The sequence below is a fragment of the Sciurus carolinensis genome, chromosome 5 (assembly GCF_902686445.1).
Source record: "Sciurus carolinensis chromosome 5, mSciCar1.2, whole genome shotgun sequence".
NCBI lineage: Eukaryota > Metazoa > Chordata > Mammalia > Rodentia > Sciuridae > Sciurus > Sciurus carolinensis.
In genome coordinates this window covers 78907373-78922597 of record NC_062217.1, presented here as the reverse complement: position 1 = coordinate 78922597, position 15225 = coordinate 78907373, and positions in this window count along the sequence as shown.

Genomic DNA, 15225 nt, shown 5'->3' with positions numbered 1-15225 from the left:
GCATGGGCTTCCTTTATAGTGAGGTTGTTATAATGAGTTTCACTGCACAATGACTAAATTTCCAGCAGTTGAGGCTAACAGTGGGCCATCAATATGGAAAACACCCATAGTCAGTCAGTCAGAGAGAACATAATAAGTGTTCTCTTGTGGGGACATATTAAGATTCCACTGAACTGGAAGACACAAACACTATCTTGCCACTTTGCTTTCTCCTGTCTGTAAACTAGTAGTTATATATATGAGTTGCCACACTAATTGCAAAAGTGACCTTGATTTCATTGGTATTCTAGAATTATTTCCATACAATGGGAAAAGGTTGTGGCATATTCTTAATGAAGGAAATTCACTGGGGCAATTCCTAAGGCATCTGTGCCAAATAATAATTGTGAACAGCAATTACAGCTCAGGCCTGAACAGGGAAACTAAGATCTCAGGCATGTTGAGAATGACAATCTGGACCATCTGATTACAGATTTAGAGCAGCAAGAGTTCAGAATGACTGGTTAGGCTGGTGATGTTCTCTATTAAGGCCTCAGGAAAAGCTATAGTAGCAGGGATCCATTGTTTGTCCCATTCACTGTTTCCCTCCCACCACCTTGACTTGGACTTTGTGAAGAACTGAAAATGGAATGACTAACGTTGATCTCAGGGATGACAAGGGTCTCTCCTCTTTTTTTTTTTTTTTTCATTTCAAATCTTATCCATCCCAACTTTTAATCCTGATGTGGGTTCAGTACATGTGTCAGCTTGCTCTGCACAGGTGCAAATTGACTACAACGCTCCTCTGGCTGGCAGCGTGTACCTATCATTTATTGTCTCTCATGGTTTATCTAATACAAAGTGTGGGTCACCTTAAAAATTATTTGGCACTGACACTTGGTAGGGGGCATAACTTAATCTGAAAGGTGTTGACCTATATACATGAATGATGGGAATTGTTGAGGAAAATCTTCTCCCTTTCTTCCTCAGACAAGAAGTGTAAGGACACATTACCTAAGGCATCTCACAAGATTCCATGGATTGATATTCAGACACCTAAAGCAATGGGCAACTTAATAAAGCATCTTTATGTTTGATTTTTGGTGTTGTTTTCCTCAAACAATAAAGCTACTTGTTTTCAAAATATTTTGTTTTTCAGGCTCTGGTTAAAGGCATCCCCATCTGGTCACTCTGGCAGGAAAAATTCCTTGAGTAAAATAATATACAGAAGTCAAGGAAATAAAGCATTAGAAGAAAAAACCACTTGGTATACTTTTAAATGATTACAAAGTCTTCTACTGATATACTTATTTAATTAATACCATATTTTTCATTGTTAGCTTTTTGTCATAGCTACCAAATATCTGAGAAAAGCACCTTAAAGTTGGAAGGGTTTATTTTAGTTTCAGAGGTTTTGGTCCACAGTTGGCCGACTCTTTGATTTCTGGGTTTGTGGTATGGCAGGACATCATGATGGAGAGGGTGAAGTGGATCAGCACCACTCATCCTGGAGCAGTTGGAGAGCAAAGAAGAAACAAGGTAGGGGCTAGGGAAAAGACCTACTCTTCCAAGACATGCACCCATTCACCTACTTCCTCCAATTAGGTACTACTGCTTAAAGTTTCTACTACCTCCCAATAATGCCATCAAATTATGAATCTATCAATAGATTAATCCACTGATGATGTTGGAACTTTAATTACCCAATCACTTCCCCAAATCCCCACCTCTAGACATGACTGCACTTGGGGATCAAACCTTTGGTACATGAGCTTTTCAGGGACATTCCTGATTCAAACCATAACGTGGACTGTACAATCAACTGACAAAACTGCTTTAATATATACAGCCTATACATTTAAAAATGCATAGAAATTATTACCAATTCCACATAGTTAAAATAAAAAGTAAGTAAAGTAGGGTGTGAGTGAATAGGAGGACTCTGTTTTGGTAGACGTTCAAGAAAGTAATGGTAGTGATTTAGATAATGTTTTAGACATGGTAGAACACATTTATTTATTTTTAAAAATTGTTACTTATACATTATTATTATACATAAGTGGGATTCATTTTGACATATTCATACAGCACAATTTCATTCCCCAGCACCTCCTCCCCTCTCCTGCTTGCTGATCCCTTTCCTCTGCTCCACCCGTCTTCCTTCTATTTCCACAAGATCTCTTTTTCCACTTTTTTTTCTCCACAAATGAAAGAAAAACATTTGACCTTTGAATTTTTAAGTCTGGCTCATTTAATTTAACATGATATGTTTAGTTCCATCCATTTTCCAGCAAAAGATATAATTTCATTCTTATTTATAGATCAATGAAACTCAGTTGTTTATAACTCAGTACCACATCTCCTTTTCTTTATACACTAATCTGATACACAAACAAGGTGATTGCATACTTTTGTTATCATGAATTGAACTGCTATAAACACAGGTATGAATGTATTGCAATTGTGTGCTAAATTTAGTTTTTTTGGATAAATACTAGAGAGTGTTAGAGCAGAATTGTTTGGTGAATTGAATTTTTTATTTATTCTTTTTTGCTAACTCTTGAATAGTGGCATCGATTGTCCACAATCTTAAGTCATAGCACCTTTTAAAGTAATTATCCAACAGAGGTGTTTATTTTATTTTGTTTTATTTTCCCTCTAGAAGAGTCTTCTGAGAAAAGTGATTAAATACAGCCACTTTTAAATAAACATATGTTTTAAATATAATCCCCCTATGCTTTGGAAGAAGATGAAAACTTTCATTTCTAATGTAACATTTACATGCCATATTAAATTAGGTGAGTTAATGAATCTGATGACTTTTGTTCACTTATTGTAAGGTGTATATTTTGATGTAAATATTGAATAATATTTCTGACTATTAAGTAAGAGAAGGGATATAGAATCCCTGGCTCATTGCTGTTTCAGAATAAACAATACTTATCTAAATGCTTATGAAATTTTGTTTAAATGTAAAAGTCACAAGATAGAATGTATAAAAGTACATGAAAGGTCTAGTACTTGACTTGTTTTGTACTTAAATTTTTTAAAAATTTCCAGTTCATTTTTAGACTAAAATAATTTATTTATGCATTATAGAAACCTAATATCTCTATTTGCAAGCAAATAATATTTTTCAATTAATTTTCAATTCCCAACTACACAGCAGCAAGCAGTGTGATTAATGTGGGAACTAGTAGCTTGAGCTAGACTGTCCAAACTACTGTATTCTTTCAAACTGTTTCAGACATTTTTACCTATGCTGCAATATGCTGCAGTTGAAATTTAAAAGGTAGACTTATATAACTGATGATTTAAAAAAAATCATTTGATGCTTTTTTACTTTAACAGAATCTTAAATTTTTAGCTTTATCTCAGAGACATAAAATTCATTATTTGCTTCAAAGTTAATGTTTAAATGGAAAGAAAAGATACAACACATTGTGGTTGCACAGTGGCTTTCTTGCAAGTGATAGTCCTTTCTAGTTGGTTTCATTTCTATTGTAAAGGAGCAAACAAGGGAAATAAAACTTAGTCTCAAGTGTGAATTCAATGTTTGTAAATATATACCTCAAGTTGATTATGAAGTAAAACATGCCTTTTAATGGAATGCTGTTTAATCTCATATCCTAAGATACATATCTTAAAATCAAAGAGAGAAAGTTGCCATGCAACTCCTTTGGAAATTCTTTTATTTTCAAAACAAAACAAATATAAATATAATTATTGAAGGAACATATTAAAATGTGACAAATTAACCGGCGAGTAGCACACTCATTAAAATAAAGTTTTTTGATTTTTAAAAATTTTTACATAGTATTTCCTTTTTGGGCTCTACCTGAAATGTATTTCCATATTTAGTTATTCAATGACTAATATTAGCTGTAGCTGTGCATAATTCTGTACATAAATTTGAATCTTTTCTTAGGAATATAGCTCTAGTTTATACATACTGTTTATAAATTTTTCCCATATCTACTGTTATAATGGCAAAAGATTTATTTTTAGTTATTCTAATCACTTTACTTGATTTATTATTATTATTATTATTATTATTATTATTATTTGTGGTATTGAAGATAGAATACAGGCCTTGCACATGATAAGCAAACACTACCAATGTGCTAACTCCTGAGCCACTTCCTGAGCCATTTTTATATTTATTTTGAGACAGTGTGCATTAGTCAGTGCTCTCTAAAGAAACAAAATCAACATGATATACATGCATGCATGCACACACATACACACACACACACACACACACACATATGATTATTAAAAGAGGATTAATTTGATTGGCTTGTAGGATCAGAAACTGGAGAGTTCCAAAGTGGCAATTCCCAGACTGGAGAACTGAAGGAACCATAACTGCTCAGCTCAAAATGCTAGAGCCTCAAAAAAAAAAAAAAAAAAAAAAAAAAAGGGACCAATTATGCATCTCCAGTCCATGACTGAAGGCCTGGAAACTCCCTGGAGAATCTCTAGTTAGAGTCCTTTTTGAGATAATGGAGGAGCTGGAGTCTGATGTCCTCAGGAGATTGCAGAAGTAAAACAAACTGTACTGTCATTCACATTAGCTTCCTCTTCTTTCTGTCCTCCTTCCAATTAGGTTTCCATTCTGTGAGGCTGTACGGCCCACAATCAGGGCATGTACCCCTACTCAGTTTGCTGACCACATGTCAGACATCTCTGGAAAAACTTTCAACATACCCAGAAGTCTTTTAAATCAATTAAATTGACAATCTAATCTAACCATCACACAGGATCTCTCTAAATTCCCCAGACCAGTCTCAAATTTGTGATCCTTCTCACTCAGTTCCCTCAGCATCTTGGATTATAGGGTGTGCCACTATGCTTGACTGATTTGTTGATTTTTTAAAAATCATTTATGTCAGTAACAGGAAACGTAGGTTTAATCACTAAGGAGTTAAATTTAAATAGAAAACACTTAAGAAAAATGAGATATTTAATTGAAAAAATTGGCGACAGTATATTACAAAAGAGCAAAACAAATCAATGACAATCCTGTTCAGTCCTTATCTTTTGAAGAAAAATGATTTTCCAAAGAGCTTCTTGAATCACTGAGCATCTAGCTATTGTAATGCCGTGTTTAAAAACTGACACTAAAAACCAAGATTCAAATAACCTTTCAGAAAAAATAATCCGATACCAGTGGACAAAGAAGATTGTTGATAAAGAAACTAATTAGTAGGCTATCACACCCTTGAAGGCTAAAGGCACAGAAATAGCAAAGTCCTGAATTAAGGTGGCTCTGTAAAAATGGAAATAAAGAGATGACTATCAAAAAGGAAGTCTTATAAGACTTCTGATGTTAAAAATAACACTGGTTCAAAACTATTAGAAATCTTCATGCTGTTTCACAGATTTTAATCTTGCTAACTATAATTGCTGTGGTAATATTAACAAAAGTAGTGAAGTCAGAGGGTTTTCCAACTGATGAATGTTGATTAATATTAATGAAATATTAACCATGTAATTGGTTTCAAGTGATGAAATAGCAATAGACTGGTCAAACTGATTTAGAGTAGAGGCATACACAGGTTTATTCTTTTTATATACTAAATGTCATAGTGCCTGGGATGGAACTTTTACTTTTTCACTTCAGACCTTTGCAGTTTTGCTGAAAGGAGTTGTGAATGATTCTCCAGGGGCCTCAGGACACAGAACACGGAAACTGATTGTTGCCAAGAGAACATGAGTTACAGATAGGGTACATTTGCACAAAAAGCCATCAAGTTATAAAAAGAGGTAAGCTATTTCAAGTGTGTTTAAAAATCCAAACAGCCAGCCAGAATTTTGTAAAGCAAATTGGAAGAAAACAAAGAACCCCACAGAAGACAACTGATAAAGAATCAGTACTCAATGAACTTTATGCAGGTGCAAAGAAATTTTGTCATTTGGACTTACTATTAACAAAGGGCTTGAGAAATGAGAGGACAGTCTGGTACAGTCTAGACAAAAAAAAAAAAAAAAAAAAATGGAACCTGAATAAAGAGATCCAGCCGGATTCAAATTAAGGGTGGACACATCAAATTTTGAACCACACCCTAAAGTATTTTAGCTCTCAATTTCTAGAGAAATAACTTTGAAAAATTGATTTCACATTGTGACTTATTTACAAACATTCTACTTAGAATGCTATACAACATGCCATGAGCTACTATATCCACTCACAGGAAAGATATTAAAAGCGTAATCATTCCTGACACATGAAAGCAGTTTCCTAAGCATAATCTATTAGAAATGTTCCAAATAGAAAGTAATTACTAGAGACACTAGTTATTAACCATGCCCTGAAAAATATGTTGTCATAATTATTAGAAAACAGCACTCTTCATGAGCCTTACTATAAAGAATAAACTTGGAGACTTGATAAAAAGTATTTAAAATATCCAGCAATTATTGAGCTCAAATGACTAATTCACCTTTATGTAGTATCACCTTCCTATCAGTAAGCTGAGAAATGGATGTTGTCATAATATACACTTGACAGATTAAAAAGAGATGATGAAATAAATGATATGTTCCATTTCACAAGGAAAAATAAAGTTGGGGTAAGGTTGAATTCAATTGTATCAAATCTTAAATCTTGTGGTTGAAATGCTAACCTACATTTTCTTACAAGGTGAATATTATGGTTTAGATATGAGTTGTCTGCTCCTCCTCAAAAGCTCCTATGTTAATGCATGAATATTTAGTGGTAATATTATTAAATTATGAGGACTGTAACCTAATGACACCATCCTACTTTGTATGGGCTCACTGGGTATTAACTACAATGTGGTCCGTGGGTGGAGGAGATCACAGGGGGTGCACCTTGGAAGAGTTCATCTTCCTTGTTGGCCCCTTCCCTTTCTCCACACTTCCTGGTTTCTGTGAGATATCTGTCCACCATGATATTCTGCTTCACATTATGCTAAGAGTCATGGAGGTGGCTAACTATAGACTAAAGCTCTGAAACCATGAGTCAAAATCAACTTTTTCTCCTCTTCATAGTTTTTGACAGTTATTTTGTTCACAGGGACAAAAAACTGACTGACACGTGGTATCAAGTCATGGGGTTGTAATTGTGACATACCTGCCATGTGTCAGAGCCTTTGGAACTGGTTTGTGGGAGGAGTTTTTAAAAGTTTGAAGATTCAGGTTAAAGAAACCTTAGAATATTGTAAACAGCATAATGTGTGAGTCTGGTGGAGCTTAGAAGATCAGAATGTTGATAGGAATGCAGATTGTAGAGAATGTGCTTATGAAGTTTCAGAGGAAATTAAGCATTCTGTTGGGAAATGGACTAGAGGACATCCATGCCGTACTCTAGCAAAAGTTTTTTAAAAATGAAAGCAAAACACTTTTCTATATTTTGCCCATATTCTGAGACTTTGTGTGAGGCCAGATTTAAAGGTGATGGATTAATTAAGCTGGCGAAGGAAATTTTAAGGCAGCACAACATTCAGGTGGTGACAGGAATATTGTCATCAGATTTTAGTCAAGTTTACTGTGAGAATCAGGAGCAGAAAGCAGAACAGGAATTTAAAAGTTTGTAGTTTAGCCAGAAAAGTAATGTAAAAATGGAGTCAAAGAATGTTAGTTGTTGAAGAGTTACAAACACCAAAGTGGGGACTCTGCACAGAGATAATAGAAAAGATATCAGGAATTATCAGAACCAAAACCATGGCAGGATCAGGGGTATGAAAATAAAAATGCCCTAGAGAAGAGATCCTGGGGACACTGCTTGCACAGGGTGGCCTAGGAAGTTGTTTCACCATCCAGGTACTCAGAGCACCCAATGCTCAGCCACTGCAACTGTGGTTTCAGGGGACACAACTACTGCTTGAGCTTGCAGTAGACCAGGGCTTTGTTCACAAGAATGCAGGATATTGGAGTCAAGGAGTCATGGAGGTTTCCACTGTGATTTCAAAGGAGAGTTTGGAGACTAGGCATAGTACAGCAGGGTCAGAATCTCTGTGGATTTCCACTGAGAGGTCAATGTATGAAGCTACATAACTGAGGCTGAAAGTAGAATGAAGAACCCAGGAATTAAGAGATGTAAGAGATGTAAACTGGATTGTCTGCCATGGAAAGCTAATGACCGCAGAGAGAGCCAGGCAGAGAGAGAGGCCATGAGTGCTACAATTGGGAAAGCCGATGTGGTGGGCTGCCCAGATCCTTTGGAGATCACATCAGCATCACGCTTCCATTTGCCCTAATGCAAGATATGGAAATACATGACTTGTTTGCTCAGCTGGATTTTGGTCTTGTTTTGGTTCCATTCCTCCTTTCTTTGCTTGTATTTCTCCCTTCTGGAATGGAAAAGTTGACTTTGTGCCATATATATTGGATGTATGTTGCCTGAGTTTGATTTGTACAGGGGCTCATAGCCAAGGCTTTTCCTGGAGTCTCAGAGGATATTTTGAACTTTGACTTCTGGGCAATACTGTAACTGTTTAGGCTATGGGAACTCTTAGAGATGAACTATTTTTTGCATTGTGAGATGGACATGAACTTTTGGGAGTCAGTGGAAGAAAAAATAGTTTGGACATAGATGTCCCCCAAACGCTCTTGGGTTAATACATAAATATTTGGCATTAAAATAATCAGATTATGAGAGATGTTATCTAATCACTCCATCCTATTTTGAGTAGACTAACTGGGTGGTAAATGTAGGCAAGTGCATCAAGGCTAGAAGAAGCAGGTTATGGGGAGTGGACCTGGAAGGAGTCATCTTCTCTGTGGCCCCTTCCCCTTTCCTACTCTGATTCCTGACTGTCATGGGCATATGACACACCTTTCACTGCCACACCTTCTATCATAAACATCTGCCTCATCTTGGGCCTAGAGTCATGGAGTGGTCTGACCTTAGACTAAACCTCTGAATCCATGGGTCAAATCAACTTTTCTTCCTCTAAGTTTTTATTATCAGTTGTTTTTGTCCCCACAATGAACAGTTCACTAACACATTAGGTGTTTCTGTAAAACAGTATGTTGTAATTTTATAATGTACAATTAAACTATTTGTATAAACATCTTTAAATGCTGCTATTCATTGAGTAATTAATAGTTTGCTAGAATTAGCAATTAATGATAATGTTTCTATGAAATTATGATCTAAGATTGATGACTTTTAGGTCTAAGATTGACGAATCTAGGTTCCATAAAATTAAATATGAACAATCAATTTTAATGTTGATGAAGATAAATATTTGCACAGAATTTATTTTAGAGTCTTCTTTTCCTTTTACTTCTAATAAAATGAAGTCCTGAGATTGACGATTGGGAAATTTGAAGCTTGAAAGAAATGATAGGATAATTTTGGAAGAGAAATTATGGTATAAAATTTATACTAGTTATTATTATTTATACATTTTGATGTGAAGTCTGTAACTTATAAATGTTCACATTCAAGATCCTTGATTTGAGTTTATATGCTTTAAAATTTTTTAATATGAAGGCAAACAATTTCTTTTAGTTAACAGATAAAACATAAAGTGAGATACAATTTCTGTAAACTTTTCTCCAATGTTACAATTCAATAAAATTCATATCATTAAAAAAACTCTTTCACACTGTTTCTCTAAGGTATTGTACAATTGCTCAGCAGTTATTGTTACAATTTTACTCTCATGATCCCTGAAAAAGAGATGGGAGAAAAATATCTTGACGGCACTTAACAGGTAAAAGTGAATAAGGGCAAAATTCTAAAATATCAGGCTATCCAACCATCTGGGTCTGGGAATTTCAATGCTTTAGACACAGAACAAATCACCACAGTGATGATGGTGAGAAAAAATCTGGGGGAATTCACAAAAAGGGGTTTAAATTACAGATCAGTTCTGCATAATAATAGTGAATGATTCTTAGCCTTTGTTATAGAAACTAGGTTGGTTCCCAGATTACCCAAGGATGTAACAGAGAACTCTACAGGACAGATGGGAATCCTGAAGAAAAAAAAGAAAGAAACTGCACAGTTTCATGGACATTTTGGTGATACCTTTCATAATATGAATAGAGTCATAGGGACACAATGAATGGGCTAACTAACAGAAATTCTAACCATTTTCAGTTGTCCAGAAGTGGCAAATTTCCAAGTGGTCCCTTACAATAGAAATAATGAAGTGGTAAGAAGATGGATAAACCTACTTTAACAATGTAACTTTGAAAAGTCTTTAATTCATACATATTGCACACATTTTTAAGCTGTTTTACATCAATAGCAATCTAGCTGTTGTTGTTATATGTTTATTTATCCCTTATTATATGATTTCCTAGTGACCTTTTCAGTCCATACAAATAAAACAATCTCTGCATATTATGCTATAGTTTTTCAGTATAAATTTGTATATAATGATGATTTAACTCCTACATTTTTGTTCTATATGTTTCCATGTTACTTTACCTTTTTATAAATAAATGAATGACTTATATGAATCACACATTTATAGATCACTGATTTAGTTAACAAGTATGTATTAAATATCTATTACATAGTAGGAATATAGAAGGAAAAATTTACAAAAGTTCAATTATGAAATGATCATTCACTTTGTAATTCTGTGACTTCTATAAAACATTTAATATTTTCATATTTAATAAACATTTGCCTTCTATTAGATTTTATGTTTCATGTGATTTATGTATGTATAAGCTTTCTATATAAACCCAACAAATATTTCATAAATAATTAATGGATGTGTCATCATAATTTTATATAATTAGTATTTAAAACAATTTGCTATTCTTGAAATTTAGCTGACACTCATAATTTCTCAAAATTCTTTAATAATCACTTTAAAATTATAATTCCCTCAAATTACCTTTTGCTTTGTTGGTTCCTCCATTTATTAAATACTCTAATCTTTATGAAATATGTGAGATCTCCTGTTTCATTCGTCTCTTCTGGCCAAGAGGAGGCTGAGGGCTTCTACATGGGCAGAGGACAAATGCCGTCACCCAGGAGGATTGGACGCTCAGGAAAATATATCAGATCTATAAATGGCTTGGAGTGACCTTGTCCACATGCTCATTGAAGCATCCTCTTGATCTTGAATCCTTTCGAATTTGAATCACACCTCAGTGAATTCTTTATGGAGTATTAGGGGTTCTCAAGTGGCTCCCACTTAGGAAGACAATCTCATGCTAAAATGTCCAAAAGAACAATAGTGGTACCTAGAACAACAGAGGGACTGAATAGCTGCCTTTAGCATCCTTCTTTGATTTGATGATACAAGGTTTTTTCCTTACGTTTTGTTCTTGTTTTTAGTCTAATATTTTGATCCACATCATTTTTCAACCTCAGTTCAACTGGACCTTGAAGACTAACACAAAGTCATAAGATAGATTTATATGCAGGGCCAAAATGATTCTTCTTTCATATAGATCCCATGTGAGGAGGCAATGAGTATTGTCTTGCTTAAAATCTACACAACCCTCTTTGCAGCTTGCCTTTCTTTAGTGTTGTGACCAAAATGAAACTTTCATTTCCCAGATGCCATTGAAATCTATATGTGTTTATATTTGGACAAGATGGTATGGTACCTTCACAGGGGAGAGGGGGAAGCAAAACACTATCATTTGAAAAAAAAAAATCTATCCATTATGATACCAGACAAGGAAGAAAAGACATTTCTAGAGCAGGATGCTGAAAAAACAGCTTCCTGAGGATTTTTCAGTTTCTTCGCTTTAGCAAAAGCAGTGGCTTCTTTGGCATCATGGCAGATGCTGAGCCATTGAGTGCCATTCCTAAAAATCCAGGTGAAACACTGATCCCTTCAGCTGTAACAATTCAGTGTTTTTTAATAATCTATATCAAACCCTTTAAATTCAATTAGCTCAAGTGTATGACATTCTCTACGACAAAACCATAATCAGAACCTCCAACATAAGGGAACACTTAATTGTGTGGGCTCATAGTCATATCGCAATAATACAAAAGAAATACCTTATCCTATACATCCATGCACACATCTTAAATAGGAGTTTGGTCCTCTTTAAGGACCAATAGCCTTCTTCTATTAGAAGAAGAGCTAGGATTAAGAGGTAAATACAAGATTAGGTACATAATGAATACAAAATAAATATCTCCCAATTTATTATTCTATAGATTGTTTGCATAAAGCTTTGAGGCATACTATTAGGACCAAGAAATGTTTTCAGAGGTTGTTTTTTTTTGGCTCTTGTTTCTCATTTAATATAAAGTATAACATTCTTAGAAAGAGTGTGTTTATTATTTACATTGTAATGGAGTATGAGCTCCTTTATAAAATTTTAAAAAGAAATTATTTTCTACTGTACTGACAGATCTTAAATACTTTAAGAAATCTGATTCCAGAATACTTAGTCTATTTACTTACATATTATTTCTAGGAATTATAACACTTGCTGGTAACACATTTACATCAATAAGTTTTCTAGAAATTTTATTGTCAACTAAGCTCTTAGATATATAGTAAGGTTTTAGGAATATTATAAGCAAATGTTACAGTTTATTTTTTCTAGTCATTTTCTCATTTAGCTATACCAAACAGCCTATCAGTATTGTTAATCCACTTTGACACCTCCAAAATCACACAACATGTTAGAATTTTACAAATTAAGTTAGAAAAAGGAAAATTTTGTCTTCAAGCAAAAAATATATTTTTTTCTTTTAGAAAATCAAGCCCTTTGATATTATATTTCTGATCTCAGTATTGCTGACTGAGGGCTTAACACATTTATGTTGTTATATTTTACAACTCCAAAGTATCTCAAGCTTTTATTACAACTGCATCCTGGAGAAGAAGTGTAATAACGATACTATTTAGATTAAATCACCACAAACTGGACATTTATAGACCCACTTTGCACAAACAGCCTAAACTCTAGTCATGGCTTTGTATAATTTTTAGCACCTCTATCACACCTAATTAAAATTGTCCATTGGTTTGTTTGAACTGTAAGACTACTTACATACTAATCATTTGTAACCAAATTCCTCCCTGGATCCTTCAGGGGAAATTAAGTAGTCTGAGCCTGCACAGAGTAAGTGTTGACAGATGAAGCATGTGAAATAAAAGACTTCCCTAATGTTGCCAGTTAATCTTAGCCATTTGACATTTTTTTGTGTGTGATGGTAACAAGTACCTCTGGACAGTTTATTTTATAGAAACTTAAACTGTTATGAAATAATTTACCTTTGGCTTACAATTTTTAAGTGGCCAATCCATTTGTCTGTTAATTCTATAGTAATATTTCACTTATGATTCCAAGTTCAGTTTCTAACCTTTGTTTCAAAAAACATATTTTTGCTATCATTTGAACATTTTTGCTATTGAACATTACTTGTCTTTGTTTTAAAGTTATATTAGATACATTTGAATCTTTTCTGATCTGTAAGAGATGGAACTAGGACAAATTTTCCAGGACAATATGTAAATCAATGTTTGTGATTTTGACACTGATTATGCCTAGACACAAAAATGGAAAAAGCTTACTGTCCATTTCACATTAAGTAGAACAAAGTCTACACAAGGACAGGAAGCAGTTTACTGCTTTCTTTCATTCTTTTTTATGCTATTAATCAACCCCAGATACATATTCAGTAAAAGAAGGTACATAAGATCCTATTCTTACTACAGATTGCCACAAGCACATTACACATTCTGTCAAAATGTTTCCACTGTACTCTCTTTAACTCCTTGGGTAGAGAAAGGGGCTGGGTCAACTATTTATTTTTATTTAATTAATCCTATGAAGTGTCTTTGTTGCAAGCTAGTAGCTATGGATTCCCTCTAAGAAGAGTATTAGGTATATGGGTGCTATTTTTTAGACTTGAACATAGATCATACACTTTTTTCCTTAACTATCAATAAAATCTTAATAGCAACTATTTGAGCTTATATTTGCTTATCACTTTTTCTTGAGACTTTTAAGAGAACATCTCTAGTAGAGTCTTATGAAAGTTCCAAAATTTTCAAATGTTGACATTTTAAAGAACTTCAGGAAGAAATTAAATGATCTTGACTTTTTTATGGGTAAATGATAGACTGCCCTGCACAAAACTCAACTCAAAATGAACCAGAACCTAGAAACTAGACCAGAGACACTGCAACAAATAGAAGAAAAAGTAGTTCCAAATCTTCATCATGTCAACTTAGGACCAGACTTCCTTAACAAAACTCAAAGTACATGAAGAGTAAATAAATGGAATGGATTCAAACTAAAAAGCTTTTTCTCAGAAAATGAAACAATCAATAACATGAAGAGAGAGACTACAAAGTGGAAGAAATTCTTTACCACATGCACTTCAGATAGACCACTAGTCTCCAGAATTTATAAAGAACTCAAAAAACTTAACACCAAAAATACAAATAATCCTCATTAAATGGGCTAAGGAACTGGGCAGACACTTCACAGAAGAAGATGTACAATCAATCAACAAATATATGAAAAATTGTTCAACATCTCTAGCAATTAGAGAAATACAATTCAAAACTACCCTAAGATTCCATCTCACCCCAAATAGAATGGTGATTATCAAGAACACAAGCAACAATAGGTATTGGCAAGGATGTGGAGAAAAAGGTACACGCATACATTGCTGATGGGGTTGCAAATTGGTGCAGCCATTCTGGAAAGCATTGTGGAGATTCCTTAGAAAACTTTGAATGGGACCACCATTTGACCCAGCTATCCCATTCCTTGGTCTATACCCAAAGGACTTAAAATCAGTATGCTACAGTGATGCAGCCACATCAATGTTCATAGCTGCTCAATTCACAATAGCTAGATTGTGGAACCAACCTAGATGCCCTTCAGTTGTTGAATGGATATAGAAACTGTGGTATATCTACACAATGGAATGTTACTCAGCCATAAAGAAGAATAAAATTATGGCATTTGCAGGTAAATGGGTGGAGTTGGAGAATATCATGCTAAGTGAGATAAGTCAATCCCAAAAAACCAAAGGCCAAATGTTTTCTCTGATAAGTGAATGATGACACATAATGGGGGGGGTGTGGGCGGGGCGGTAAGCAAAGAATGGAGGAAGAATGGATTGTGTAGAGGGAAATGGAGGGTGGGGAAAGGATGGGAGAAGGAAAGATAATGGAATGAGGTAAACATCATCATCGTATGTAAATGTGAAACATCATCATCCTATGTAAATGTATAATCACACAAATGGTGTGACTACTTCACACACAACCATAGAAATGAAAAGTTGTAGCCCATTTGTGTACAATGAATCAATCAACA